This window comes from Petromyzon marinus (assembly GCF_048934315.1).
Source record: "Petromyzon marinus isolate PM22_M1 ecotype Great Lakes invasive population chromosome 80 unlocalized genomic scaffold, UKy_Petmar_22M1.pri1.0 chr80_unloc.1, whole genome shotgun sequence".
NCBI classification, from domain to species: Eukaryota; Metazoa; Chordata; class Hyperoartia; order Petromyzontiformes; family Petromyzontidae; genus Petromyzon; species Petromyzon marinus.
In genome coordinates this window covers 1,233,830-1,252,365 of record NW_027422629.1, presented here as the reverse complement: position 1 = coordinate 1,252,365, position 18,536 = coordinate 1,233,830, and the positions used below count along the sequence as shown (strand labels likewise).

The window sequence follows — 18,536 nt, the reverse complement described above, 5'->3', positions numbered from 1 at the left end:
AGACTCACCACACAGAGACCCACAGACTCACCACACAGAGACCCACAGACTCACCACACAGAAACCCACAGACTCACCACACAGAGACCCACAGACTCACCACACAGAGACCCACAGACTCACCACACAGAGACCCATAGACTCACCACACAGAGACCCACAGACTCACCACACAGAGACCCATAGACTCACCACACAGAGACCCACAGACTCACCACACAGAGACCCATAGACTCACCACACAGAGACCCACAGACTCACCACACAGAGACCCATAGACTCACCACACAGAGACCCATAGACTCACCACACAGAGACCCATAGACTCACCACACAGAGACCCACAGACTCACCACACAGAAACCCACAGACTCAGCACACAGAGACCCACAGACTCACCACACAGAAACCCACAGACTCACCACACAGAGACCCACAGGCTCACCACACAGAGACCCACAGACTCACCACACAGAGACCCACAGACTCATCACACAAAGACCCACAGACTCACCACACAGAGACCCACAGACTCACCACACAGAGACCCACAAACTCACCACACAGAGACCCACAGACTCACCACACAGAGACCCATAGACTCACCACACAGAGACCCACAGACTCACCACACAGAGACCCACAGACTCACCATAGACTCACCACACAGACACCCACAGACTCACCACACAGAGACCCATAGACTCACCACACAGAGACACACAGACTCACCACACAGAGACCCACAGACTCACCACACAGAGACACACAGACTCACCACACAGAGACCTATAGACTAACCACACAGAGACCCACAGACTCACCACACAGAGACCCATAGACTCACCACACAGAGACCCATAGACTCACCACACGGAGACCCACAGACTCACCACACAGAGACCCATAGACTCACCACACAGAGACCCACAGACTCACCACACAGAGACCCACAGACTCACCACACAGAGACCCACAGACTCACCACACAGAGACACACAGACTCACCACACAGAGACCCATAGACTAACCACACAGAGACCCACAGACTCACCACACAGAGACCCATAGACTAACCACACAGAGACCCATAGACTCACCACACAGAGACCCATAGACTCACCACACAGAGTCCCACAGACTCACCACACAGAGACTCACAGACTCACCACACAGAGACCCACAGTCTCACCACACAGAGACCCACAGACTCACCACACAGAGACCCACAGACTCACCACACAGAGACCCACAGACTCACCACACAGAGACCCACAGACTCACCACACAGAGACACACAGACTCACCACACAGAGAACCACAAACTCACCACACAGAGACCCACAGACTCACCACACAGAGACCCACAGACTCACCACACAGAGACCCACAGACTCACCACACAGAGACCCACAGACTCACCACACAGAGACACACAGACTCACCACACAGAGACCCACAGACTCACCACACAGAGACCCACAGACTCACCACACAAAGACACACAGACTCACCACATAGAGACCCACAGACTCACCACACAGAGACCCACAGACTCACCACACAGAGACCGACAGACTCACCACACAGAGACCCACAGACTCACCATAGACTCACCACACAGACACCCACAGACTCACCACACAGAGACCCATAGACTCACCACACAGAGACACACAGACTCACCACACAGAGACCCACAGACTCACCACACAGAGACCCATAGACTCACCACACAGAGACCCATAGACTCACCACACAGAGACCCACAAACTCACCACACAGAGACCCACAGACTCACCACACAGAGACCCACAGACTCACCACACAGAGACCCACAAACTCACCACACAGACACCCACAGACTCACCACACAGAAACCCACAGACTCACCACACAGAGACCCACAGACTCACCACACAGAGACCCACAGACTCACCACACAGAGACCCACAGACTCACCATAGACTCACCACACAGACACCCACAGACTCACCACACAGAGACCCATAGACTCACCACACAGAGACACACAGACTCACCACACAGAGACCCACAGACTCACCACACAGAGACCCATAGACTCACCACACAGAGACACACAGAGACACATAGAGACACACATAGAGAGACACATAGAGACCCACAGACTCACACACATAGAGACACACAGACTCACACACAGAGACACACAGAGACACATAGAGACACACATAGAGAGACACATAGAGACCAACAGACTCACCACATAGAGACCCACAGACTCACACACACAGAGACACACAGAGACACATAGAGACACACATAGAGAGACACACAGAGACCCACAGACTCACCACACAGAAACCCACAGACTCACCACACAGAGACCCACAGACTCACCACACAGAGACCCACAGACTCACCACACAGAGACCCACAGACTCACCACACAAAGACCCACGCACTCACCACACAGAGACACACAGACTCACCACACAGAGACCCACAGACTCACCACAGACTCACCACACAGACTCACCACAGACTCACCACACAGAGACCCACAGACTCACCACACAGAGACCCACAGACTCACCACACAGAGACGCACAGACTCAACACACAGAGACCCACAGACTCAGCACACAGAGACCCACAGACTCACCACACAGAAACCCACAGACTCACCACACAGAGACCCACAGACTCACCACACAGAGACCCACAGACTCACCACACAGAGACCAACAGACTCACCACACATAGACACACAGACTCACCACACAGAGACCCACAGACTCACCACACAGAGACCCACAAACTCACCACACAGAGACCCACAGACTCACCACACAGAGACCCACAGACTCACCACACAGAGACCCACAGACTCACCACACAGAGACCCACAGACTCACCATAGACTCACCACACAGACACCCACAGACTCACCACACAGAGACCCATAGACTCACCACACAGAGACACACAGACTCACCACACAGAGACCCACAGACTCACCACACAGAGACACACAGACTCACCACACAGAGACCCATAGACTAACCACACAGAGACCCACAGACTCACCACACAGAGACCCATAGACTCACCACACAGAGACCCATAGACTCACCACACGGAGACCCACAGACTCACCACACAGAGACCCATAGACTCACCACACAGAGACCCACAGACTCACCACACAGAGACCCACAGACTCACCACACAGAGACCCACAGACTCACCACACAGAGACACACAGACTCACCACACAGAGACCCATAGACTAACCACACAGAGACCCACAGACTCACCACACAGAGACCCATAGACTAACCACACAGAGACCCATAGACTCACCACACAGAGACCCATAGACTCACCACACAGAGTCCCACAGACTCACCACACAGAGACTCACAGACTCACCACACAGAGACCCACAGTCTCACCACACAGAGACCCACAGACTCACCACACAGAGACCCACAGACTCACCACACAGAGACCCACAGACTCACCACACAGAGACCCACAGACTCACCACACAGAGACACACAGACTCACCACACAGAGAACCACAAACTCACCACACAGAGACCCACAGACTCACCACACAGAGACCCACAGACTCACCACACAGAGACCCACAGACTCACCACACAGAGACCCACAGACTCACCACACAGAGACACACAGACTCACCACACAGAGACCCACAGACTCACTACACAGAGACCCACAGACTCACCACACAAAGACACACAGACTCACCACATAGAGACCCACAGACTCACCACACAGAGACCCACAGACTCACCACACAGAGACCCACAGACTCACCACACAGAGACCCACAGACTCACCATAGACTCACCACACAGACACCCACAGACTCACCACACAGAGACCCATAGACTCACCACACAGAGACACACAGACTCACCACACAGAGACCCACAGACTCACCACACAGAGACCCATAGACTCACCACACAGAGACCCACAGACTCACCACACAGAGACCCACAAACTCACCACACAGAGACCCACAGACTCACCACACAGAGACCCACAGACTCACCACACAAAGACCCACAAACTCACCACACAGACACCCACAGACTCACCACACAGAAACCCACAGACTCACCACACAGAGACCCACAGACTCACCACACAGAGACCCACAGACTCACCACACAGAGACCCATAGACTCACCACACAGAGACCCACAGACTCACCACACAGAGACCCATAGACTCACCACACAGAGACCCACAGACTCACCACACAGAGACCCATAGACTCACCACACAGAGACCCACAGACTCACCACACAGAGACCCATAGACTCACCACACAGAGACCCATAGACTCACCACACAGAGACCCATAGACTCACCACACAGAGACCCACAGACTCACCACACAGAAACCCACAGACTCAGCACACAGAGACCCACAGACTCACCACACAGAAACCCACAGACTCACCACACAGAGACCCACAGACTCACCACACAGAGACCCACAGACTCACCACACAGAGACCCACAGACTCATCACACAAAGACCCACAGACTCACCACACAGAGACCCACAGACTCACCACACAGAGACCCACAAACTCACCACACAGAGACCCACAGACTCACCACACAGAGACCCATAGACTCACCACACAGAGACCCACAGACTCACCACACAGAGACCCACAGACTCACCATAGACTCACCACACAGACACCCACAGACTCACCACACAGAGACCCATAGACTCACCACACAGAGACACACAGACTCACCACACAGAGACCCACAGACTCACCACACAGAGACACACAGACTCACCACACAGAGACCCATAGACTAACCACACAGAGACCCACAGACTCACCACACAGAGACCCATAGACTCACCACACAGAGACCCATAGACTCACCACACGGAGACCCACAGACTCACCACACAGAGACCCATAGACTCACCACACAGAGACCCACAGACTCACCACACAGAGACCCACAGACTCACCACACAGAGACCCACAGACTCACCACACAGAGACACACAGACTCACCACACAGAGACCCATAGACTAACCACACAGAGACCCACAGACTCACCACACAGAGACCCATAGACTAGCCACACAGAGACCCATAGACTCACCACACAGAGTCCCACAGACTCACCACACAGAGACTCACAGACTCACCACACAGAGACCCACAGTCTCACCACACAGAGACCCACAGACTCACCACACAGAGACCCACAGACTCACCACACAGAGACCCACAGACTCACCACACAGAGACCCACAGACTCACCACACAGAGACACACAGACTCACCACACAGAGAACCACAAACTCACCACACAGAGACCCACAGACTCACCACACAGAGACCCACAGACTCACCACACAGAGACCCACAGACTCACCACACAGAGACCCACAGACTCACCACACAGAGACACACAGACTCACCACACAGAGACCCACAGACTCACCACACAGAGACCCACAGACTCACCACACAAAGACACACAGACTCACCACATAGAGACCCACAGACTCACCACACAGAGACCCACAGACTCACCACACAGAGACCGACAGACTCACCACACAGAGACCCACAGACTCACCATAGACTCACCACACAGACACCCACAGACTCACCACACAGAGACCCATAGACTCACCACACAGAGACACACAGACTCACCACACAGAGACCCGCAGACTCACCACACAGAGACCCATAGACTCACCACACAGAGACCCATAGACTCACCACACAGAGACCCACAAACTCACCACACAGAGACCCACAGACTCACCACACAGAGACCCACAGACTCACCACACAGAGACCCACAAACTCACCACACAGACACCCACAGACTCACCACACAGAAACCCACAGACTCACCACACAGAGACCCACAGACTCACCACACAGAGACCCACAGACTCACCACACAGAGACCCACAGACTCACCACACAGAGACCCACAGACTCACCACACAGAGACCCACAGACTCACCACACAGAGACACACAGACTCACCACACAGAGACCCACAGACTCACCACACAGAGACCCACAGACTCACCACACAAAGACACACAGACTCACCACATAGAGACCCACAGACTCACCACACAGAGACCCACAGACTCACCACACAGAGACCCACAGACTCACCACACAGAGACCCACAGACTCACCATAGACTCACCACACAGACACCCACAGACTCACCACACAGAGACCCATAGACTCACCACACAGAGACACACAGACTCACCACACAGAGACCCACAGACTCACCACACAGAGACCCATAGACTCACCACACAGAGACCCACAGACTCACCACACAGAGACCCACAAACTCACCACACAGAGACCCACAGACTCACCACACAGAGACCCACAGACTCACCACACAGAGACCCACAAACTCACCACACAGACACCCACAGACTCACCACACAGAAACCCACAGACTCACCACACAGAGACCCACAGACTCACCACACAGAGACCCACAGACTCACCACACAGAGACCCATAGACTCACCACACAGAGACCCACAGACTCACCACACAGAGACCCATAGACTCACCACACAGAGACCCACAGACTCACCACACAGAGACCCATAGACTCACCACACAGAGACCCACAGACTCACCACACAGAGACCCATAGACTCACCACACAGAGACCCATAGACTCACCACACAGAGACCCATAGACTCACCACACAGAGACCCACAGACTCACCACACAGAAACCCACAGACTCAGCACACAGAGACCCACAGACTCACCACACAGAAACCCACAGACTCACCACACAGAGACCCACAGGCTCACCACACAGAGACCCACAGACTCACCACACAGAGACCCACAGACTCATCACACAAAGACCCACAGACTCACCACACAGAGACCCACAGACTCACCACACAGAGACCCACAAACTCACCACACAGAGACCCACAGACTCACCACACAGAGACCCATAGACTCACCACACAGAGACCCACAGACTCACCACACAGAGACCCACAGACTCACCATAGACTCACCACACAGACACCCACAGACTCACCACACAGAGACCCATAGACTCACCACACAGAGACACACAGACTCACCACACAGAGACCCACAGACTCACCACACAGAGACACACAGACTCACCACACAGAGACCTATAGACTAACCACACAGAGACCCACAGACTCACCACACAGAGACCCATAGACTCACCACACAGAGACCCATAGACTCACCACACGGAGACCCACAGACTCACCACACAGAGACCCATAGACTCACCACACAGAGACCCACAGACTCACCACACAGAGACCCACAGACTCACCACACAGAGACCCACAGACTCACCACACAGAGACACACAGACTCACCACACAGAGACCCATAGACTAACCACACAGAGACCCACAGACTCACCACACAGAGACCCATAGACTAACCACACAGAGACCCATAGACTCACCACACAGAGACCCATAGACTCACCACACAGAGTCCCACAGACTCACCACACAGAGACTCACAGACTCACCACACAGAGACCCACAGTCTCACCACACAGAGACCCACAGACTCACCACACAGAGACCCACAGACTCACCACACAGAGACCCACAGACTCACCACACAGAGACCCACAGACTCACCACACAGAGACACACAGACTCACCACACAGAGAACCACAAACTCACCACACAGAGACCCACAGACTCACCACACAGAGACCCACAGACTCACCACACAGAGACCCACAGACTCACCACACAGAGACCCACAGACTCACCACACAGAGACACACAGACTCACCACACAGAGACCCACAGACTCACCACACAGAGACCCACAGACTCACCACACAAAGACACACAGACTCACCACATAGAGACCCACAGACTCACCACACAGAGACCCACAGACTCACCACACAGAGACCGACAGACTCACCACACAGAGACCCACAGACTCACCATAGACTCACCACACAGACACCCACAGACTCACCACACAGAGACCCATAGACTCACCACACAGAGACACACAGACTCACCACACAGAGACCCACAGACTCACCACACAGAGACCCATAGACTCACCACACAGAGACCCATAGACTCACCACACAGAGACCCACAAACTCACCACACAGAGACCCACAGACTCACCACACAGAGACCCACAGACTCACCACACAGAGACCCACAAACTCACCACACAGACACCCACAGACTCACCACACAGAAACCCACAGACTCACCACACAGAGACCCACAGACTCACCACACAGAGACCCACAGACTCACCACACAGAGACCCACAGACTCACCATAGACTCACCACACAGACACCCACAGACTCACCACACAGAGACCCATAGACTCACCACACAGAGACACACAGACTCACCACACAGAGACCCACAGACTCACCACACAGAGACCCATAGACTCACCACACAGAGACCCACAGACTCACCACACAGAGACCCACAAACTCACCACACAGAGACCCACAGACTCACCACACAGAGACCCACAGACTCACCACACAGAGACCCACAAACTCACCACACAGACACCCACAGACTCACCACACAGAAACCCACAGACTCACCACACAGAGACCCACAGACTCACCACACAGAGACCCACAGACTCACCACACAGAGACCCATAGACTCACCACACAGAGACCCACAGACTCACCACACAGAGACCCATAGACTCACCACACAGAGACCCACAGACTCACCACACAGAGACCCACAGACTCACCACACAGAGACCCACAGACTCACCACACAGAGACCCACAGACTCACCACACAGAGACCCACAGACTCACACACAGAGACCCACAGACTCACCACACAGAGACCCACAGACTCACCACACAGAGACCCACAGACTCACCACACAGAGACCCACAGACTCACCACACAGAGACCCACAGACTCATCACACAGAGTCACTCACAGACTCACCACACAGAGACCCACAGACTCACCACACAGAGACCCACAGACTCACCACACAGAGACTCACAGACTCACCACACAGAGACCCACAGACTCACCACACAGAGACCCATAGACTCACCACACAGAGACCCACAGACTCACCACACAGAGACCCACAGACTCACCACACAGAGACCCACAGACTCACCACACAGAGACCCACAGACTCACCACACAGAGACCCACAGACTCACCACACAGAGACCCACAGACTCACCACACAGAGACCCACAGACTCACCACACAGAGACCCACAGACTCACCACACAGAGACCCACAGACTCACCACACAGAGACCCACAGACTCACCACACAGAGACCCACAGACTCACCACACAGAGACCCACAGACTCACCACACAGAGACACACAGACTCACCACACAGAGACCCATAGACTAACCACACAGAGACCCATAGACTCACCACACAGAGACCCATAGACTCAGCACACAGAGACCCACAGACTCACCACACAGAGACCCACAAACTCACCACACAGACACCCACAGACTCACCACACAGAAACCCACAGACTCACCACACAGAGACCCACAGACTCACCACACAGAGACCCACAGACTCACCACACAGAGACCCATAGACTCACCACACAGAGACCCACAGACTCACCACACAGAGACCCATAGACTCACCACACAGAGACCCACAGACTCACCACACAGAGACCCATAGACTCACCACACAGAGACCCACAGACTCACCACACAGAGACCCATAGACTCACCACACAGAGACCCATAGACTCACCACACAGAGACCCATAGACTCACCACACAGAGACCCACAGACTCACCACACAGAAACCCACAGACTCAGCACACAGAGACCCACAGACTCACCACACAGAAACCCACAGACTCACCACACAGAGACCCACAGGCTCACCACACAGAGACCCACAGACTCACCACACAGAGACCCACAGACTCATCACACAAAGACCCACAGACTCACCACACAGAGACCCACAGACTCACCACACAGAGACCCACAAACTCACCACACAGAGACCCACAGACTCACCACACAGAGACCCATAGACTCACCACACAGAGACCCACAGACTCACCACACAGAGACCCACAGACTCACCATAGACTCACCACACAGACACCCACAGACTCACCACACAGAGACCCATAGACTCACCACACAGAGACACACAGACTCACCACACAGAGACCCACAGACTCACCACACAGAGACACACAGACTCACCACACAGAGACCTATAGACTAACCACACAGAGACCCACAGACTCACCACACAGAGACCCATAGACTCACCACACAGAGACCCATAGACTCACCACACGGAGACCCACAGACTCACCACACAGAGACCCATAGACTCACCACACAGAGACCCACAGACTCACCACACAGAGACCCACAGACTCACCACACAGAGACCCACAGACTCACCACACAGAGACACACAGACTCACCACACAGAGACCCATAGACTAACCACACAGAGACCCACAGACTCACCACACAGAGACCCATAGACTAACCACACAGAGACCCATAGACTCACCACACAGAGACCCATAGACTCACCACACAGAGTCCCACAGACTCACCACACAGAGACTCACAGACTCACCACACAGAGACCCACAGTCTCACCACACAGAGACCCACAGACTCACCACACAGAGACCCACAGACTCACCACACAGAGACCCACAGACTCACCACACAGAGACCCACAGACTCACCACACAGAGACACACAGACTCACCACACAGAGAACCACAAACTCACCACACAGAGACCCACAGACTCACCACACAGAGACCCACAGACTCACCACACAGAGACCCACAGACTCACCACACAGAGACCCACAGACTCACCACACAGAGACACACAGACTCACCACACAGAGACCCACAGACTCACCACACAGAGACCCACAGACTCACCACACAAAGACACACAGACTCACCACATAGAGACCCACAGACTCACCACACAGAGACCCACAGACTCACCACACAGAGACCGACAGACTCACCACACAGAGACCCACAGACTCACCATAGACTCACCACACAGACACCCACAGACTCACCACACAGAGACCCATAGACTCACCACACAGAGACACACAGACTCACCACACAGAGACCCACAGACTCACCACACAGAGACCCATAGACTCACCACACAGAGACCCATAGACTCACCACACAGAGACCCACAAACTCACCACACAGAGACCCACAGACTCACCACACAGAGACCCACAGACTCACCACACAGAGACCCACAAACTCACCACACAGACACCCACAGACTCACCACACAGAAACCCACAGACTCACCACACAGAGACCCACAGACTCACCACACAGAGACCCACAGACTCACCACACAGAGACCCACAGACTCACCATAGACTCACCACACAGACACCCACAGACTCACCACACAGAGACCCATAGACTCACCACACAGAGACACACAGACTCACCACACAGAGACCCACAGACTCACCACACAGAGACCCATAGACTCACCACACAGAGACCCACAGACTCACCACACAGAGACCCACAAACTCACCACACAGAGACCCACAGACTCACCACACAGAGACCCACAGACTCACCACACAGAGACCCACAAACTCACCACACAGACACCCACAGACTCACCACACAGAAACCCACAGACTCACCACACAGAGACCCACAGACTCACCACACAGAGACCCACAGACTCACCACACAGAGACCCATAGACTCACCACACAGAGACCCACAGACTCACCACACAGAGACCCATAGACTCACCACACAGAGACCCACAGACTCACCACACAGAGACCCACAGACTCACCACACAGAGACCCACAGACTCACCACACAGAGACCCACAGACTCACCACACAGAGACCCACAGACTCACACACAGAGACCCACAGACTCACCACACAGAGACCCACAGACTCACCACACAGAGACCCACAGACTCACCACACAGAGACCCACAGACTCACCACACAGAGACCCACAGACTCATCACACAGAGTCACTCACAGACTCACCACACAGAGACCCACAGACTCACCACACAGAGACCCACAGACTCACCACACAGAGACTCACAGACTCACCACACAGAGACCCACAGACTCACCACACAGAGACCCATAGACTCACCACACAGAGACCCACAGACTCACCACACAGAGACCCACAGACTCACCACACAGAGACCCACAGACTCACCACACAGAGACCCACAGACTCACCACACAGAGACCCACAGACTCACCACACAGAGACCCACAGACTCACCACACAGAGACCCACAGACTCACCACACAGAGACCCACAGACTCACCACACAGAGACCCACAGACTCACCACACAGAGACCCACAGACTCACCACACAGAGACCCACAGACTCACCACACAGAGACCCACAGACTCACCACACAGAGACACACAGACTCACCACACAGAGACCCATAGACTAACCACACAGAGACCCATAGACTCACCACACAGAGACCCATAGACTCAGCACACAGAGACCCATAGACTCACCACACAGACACCCACAGACTCACCACACAGAGACCCACAGACTTATCACACAGAGACCCATAGACTCACCATACAGAGACCCACAGACTCATCACACAGAGACCCATAGACTCACCACACAGAGACCCACAGACTCACCACAAAGAGACCCATAGACTCACCACACAGAGACCCACAGACTCATCACACAGAGACCCACACAGACTCACCACACAGAGACCCACAGACTCATCACACAGAGACCCATAGACTCACCATACAGAGACCCACAGACTCATCACACAGAGACCCATAGACTCACCACACAGAGACCCACAGACTCACCACACAGAGACCCACAGACTCACCACACAGAGACCCACAGACTCATCACACAGAGACCCACACAGACTCACCACACAGAGACCCACAGACTCATCACACAGAGACCCATAGACTCACCATACAGAGACCCACAGACTCATCACACAGAGACCCATAGACTCACCACACAGAGACCCACAGACTCACCACACAGAGACCCACAGACTCACCACACAGAGACCCACAGACTCACCACACAGAGACCCACAGACTCACCACACAGAGACCCACAGACTCACCACACAGAGACCCACAGACTCACCACACAGAGACCCACAGACTCACCACACAGAGACACACAGACTCACCACACAGAGACCCATAGACTAACCACACAGAGACCCATAGACTCACCACACAGAGACCCATAGACTCAGCACACAGAGACCCATAGACTCACCACACAGACACCCACAGACTCACCACACAGAGACCCACAGACTCATCACACAGAGACCCATAGACTCACCATACAGAGACCCACAGACTCATCACACAGAGACCCATAGACTCACCACACAGAGACCCACAGACTCACCACACAGAGACCCATAGACTCACCACACAGAGACCCACAGACTCATCACACAGAGACCCACACAGACTCACCACACAGAGACCCACAGACTCATCACACAGAGACCCATAGACTCACCATACAGAGACCCACAGACTCATCACACAGAGACCCATAGACTCACCACACAGAGACCCACAGACTCACCACACAGAGACCCACAGACTCACCACACAGAGACCCACAGACTCATCACACAGAGACCCACACAGACTCACCACACAGAGACCCACAGACTCATCACACAGAGACCCATAGACTCACCATACAGAGACCCACAGACTCATCACACAGAGACCCATAGACTCACCACACAGAGACCCACAGACTCACCACACAGAGACCCACAGACTCACCACACAGAGACCCACAGACTCATCACACAGAGACCCACAGACTCACCACACAGAGACCCACAGACTCATCACACAGAGACCCATAGACTCACCACACAGAGACCCATAGACTCACCACACAGAGACCCACAGACTCACCACACAGAGACCCACAGACTCACCACACAGAGACCCATAGACTCACCACACAGAGACCCACAGACTCACCACACAGAGACCCACAGACTCACCACACAGAGACCCACAGACTCACCACACAGAGACCCACAGACTCACCACACAGAGACACACAGACTCACCACACAGAGACCCATAGACTAACCACACAGAGACCCATAGACTCACCACACAGAGACCCATAGACTCAGCACACAGAGACCCATAGACTCACCACACAGACACCCACAGACTCACCACACAGAGACCCACAGACTCATCACACAGAGACCCATAGACTCACCATACAGAGACCCACAGACTCATCACACAGAGACCCATAGACTCACCACACAGAGACCCACAGACTCACCACACAGAGACCCATAGACTCACCACACAGAGACCCACAGACTCATCACACAGAGACCCACACAGACTCACCACACAGAGACCCACAGACTCATCACACAGAGACCCATAGACTCACCATACAGAGACCCACAGACTCATCACACAGAGACCCATAGACTCACCACACAGAGACCCACAGACTCACCACACAGAGACCCACAGACTCACCACACAGAGACCCACAGACTCATCACACAGAGACCCACACAGACTCACCACACAGAGACCCACAGACTCATCACACAGAGACCCATAGACTCACCATACAGAGACCCACAGACTCATCACACAGAGACCCATAGACTCACCACACAGAGACCCACAGACTCACCACACAGAGACCCACAGACTCACCACACAGAGACCCACAGACTCATCACACAGAGACCCACAGACTCACCACACAGAGACCCACAGACTCATCACACAGAGACCCATAGACTCACCACACAGAGACCCATAGACTCACCACACAGAGACCCACAGACTCACCACACAGAGACCCACAGACTCACCACACAGAGACCCATAGACTCACCACACAGAGACCCATAGACTCACCACACAGAGACCCATAGACTCACCACACAGAGACCCATAGACTCACCACACAGAGACACATAGACTCACCACACAGAGACCCACAGACTCGCCACACAGATACCCATAGACTCACCACACAGAGACCCATAGACTCACCACACAGAGACCCATAGACTCACCACACAGAGACCCATAGACTCGCCACACAGAGACCCACAGACTCACCACACAGAGACCCACAGACTCACCACACAGAGACACATAGACTCACCACACCGAGACCCACAGTCTCACCACACAGAGACCCACAGACTCACCACACAGAAACCCACAGACTCACCACACAGAAACCCACAGACTCACCACACAGAGACCCACAGACTCACCACACCGAGACCCACAGACTCACCACACAGAGACCCACAGACTCACCACACAGAGACCCACAGACTCACCACACAGAGACCCACAGAGACCCACAGACTCACCACACAGACACCCACAGACTCACCACACAGACACCCACAGACTCACCACTGCCTCACCACTGCCTCACCACACAGCCTCACCACACAGACTCACCACAGACTCACCACTGCCTCACCACACAGACACCCACACACTCACCACACACTCACCACACAGCCTCACCACTGCCTCACCACTGCCTCACCACTGCCTCACCACACAGCCTCACCACACACTCACCACTGCCTCACCACACAGTCTCACCACTGCCTCACCACACAGAGACCCACAGACTCATCACACAGAGACCCATAGACTCACCATACAGAGACCCACAGACTCATCACACAGAGACCCATAGACTCACCACACAGAGACCCACAGACTCACCACACAGAGACCCACAGACTCACCACATAGAGACCCACAGACTCACCACACAGAGACCCACAGACTCATCACACAGAGACCCACACAGACTCACCACACAGAGACCCACAGACTCATCACACAGAGACCCATAGACTCACCATACAGAGACCCACAGACTCATCACACAGAGACCCATAGACTCACCACACAGAGACCCACAGACTCACCACACAGAGACCCACAGACTCACCACACAGAGACCCACAGACTCATCACACAGAGACCCACAGACTCACCACACAGAGACCCACAGACTCATCACACAGAGACCCATAGACTCACCACACAGAGACCCATAGACTCACCACACAGAGACCCACAGACTCACCACACAGAGACCCACAGACTCACCACACAGAGACCCATAGACTCACCACACAGAGACCCACAGACTCACCACACAGAGACCCACAGACTCACCACACAGAGACCCACAGACTCACCACACAGAGACCCACAGACTCACCACACAGAGACACACAGACTCACCACACAGAGACCCATAGACTAACCACACAGAGACCCATAGACTCACCACACAGAGACCCATAGACTCAGCACACAGAGACCCATAGACTCACCACACAGACACCCACAGACTCACCACACAGAGACCCACAGACTCATCACACAGAGACCCATAGACTCACCATACAGAGACCCACAGACTCATCACACAGAGACCCATAGACTCACCACACAGAGACCCACAGACTCACCACACAGAGACCCATAGACTCACCACACAGAGACCCACAGACTCATCACACAGAGACCCACACAGACTCACCACACAGAGACCCACAGACTCATCACACAGAGACCCATAGACTCACCATACAGAGACCCACAGACTCATCACACAGAGACCCATAGACTCACCACACAGAGACCCACAGACTCACCACACAGAGACCCACAGACTCACCACACAGAGACCCACAGACTCATCACACAGAGACCCACACAGACTCACCACACAGAGACCCACAGACTCATCACACAGAGACCCATAGACTCACCATACAGAGACCCACAGACTCATCACACAGAGACCCATAGACTCACCACACAGAGACCCACAGACTCACCACACAGAGACCCACAGACTCACCACACAGAGACCCACAGACTCATCACACAGAGACCCATAGACTCACCACACAGAGACCCATAGACTCACCACACAGAGACCCACAGACTCACCACACAGAGACCCACAGACTCACCACACAGAGACCCATAGACTCACCACACAGAGACCCATAGACTCACCACACAGAGACCCATAGACTCACCACACAGAGACCCATAGACTCACCACACAGAGACACATAGACTCACCACACAGAGACCCACAGACTCACCACACCGAGACCCACAGTCTCACCACACAGAGACCCACAGACTCACCACACAGAGACCCACAGACTCACCACACAGAGACCCACAGACTCACCACACAGAGACCCACAGACTCACCACACAGAGACCCACAGACTCACCACACAGAGACCCACAGAGACCCACAGACTCACCACACCGAGACCCACAGTCTCACCACACAGAGACCCACAGACTCACCACACAGAGACCCACAGACTCACCACACAGAGACCCACAGACTCACCACACAGAGACCCACAGAGACCCACAGACTCACCACACAGACACCCACAGACTCACCACACAGACACCCACAGACTCACCACTGCCTCACCACTGCCTCACCACACAGCCTCACCACACAGACTCACCACAGACTCACCACTGCCTCACCACACAGACACCCACACACTCACCACACACTCACCACACAGCCTCACCACACAGACTCACCACACAGACTCACCACTGCCTCACCACACAGACACCCACACACTCACCACACACTCACCACACAGCCTCACCACTGCCTCACCACTGCCTCACCACACTGACTCACCACTGCCTCACCACTGCCTCACCACTGCCTCACCACTTCCTCACCACTGCCCCCCCGCCCTCTCCCCAGCTGTTTGAGGATCAGCTGGAGGAGAATCGCCGTCTGAAGGAGAAACTTCTCCAGGTCCACTCGGAGCTCAGCCAGGGCCGGGCTCAGCTCGAGAGGGTCTCCCAGGTGGGGGGGGGGGGGGGGCTAAGGGGGGGCTAAGGGGGGGGCTAAGGGGGGGCTAAGGGGGGGGGCTAAGGGGGGGGGGCTAAGGGGGGGGGCTAAGGGGGGGGGCTAAGGGGGGGGCTAAGGGGGGGGGGGCTAAGGGGGGGCTAAGGGGGGGGGGCTAAGGGGGGGGGCTAAGGGGGGGGGCTAAGGGGGGGGGCTAAGGGGGGGGGGCTAAGGGGGGGGGGCTAAGGGGGGGCTAAGGGGGGGGCTAAGGGGGGGGGGGCTAAGGGGGGGGGGCTAAGGGGGGGGGCTAAGGGGGGGGGGCTAAGGGGGGGGGGGCTAAGGGGGGGGGGCTAAGGGGGGGGGCTAAGGGGGGGGGCTAAGGGGGGGGGCTAAGGGGGGGGGGCTAAGGGGGGGGGCTAAGGGGGGGGGGCTAAGGGGGGGGG

At 54.8% G+C, this 18,536-nt stretch overlaps 1 long non-coding RNA gene across 1 annotated transcript in view; it reads left to right on the top strand.

Moving 5' to 3' along the window:
• Positions 1-18,112, top strand: part of LOC142908328 (uncharacterized) — a 65,280-nt gene extending 47,168 nt beyond the window's left edge. The window contains exon 5 of the long non-coding RNA XR_012931693.1: positions 18,007-18,112. This is a non-coding gene — a long non-coding RNA (uncharacterized LOC142908328). The remainder of the gene's footprint in view (positions 1-18,006) is intronic.
• The last annotated feature ends 424 nt before the right edge of the window (positions 18,113-18,536 follow it).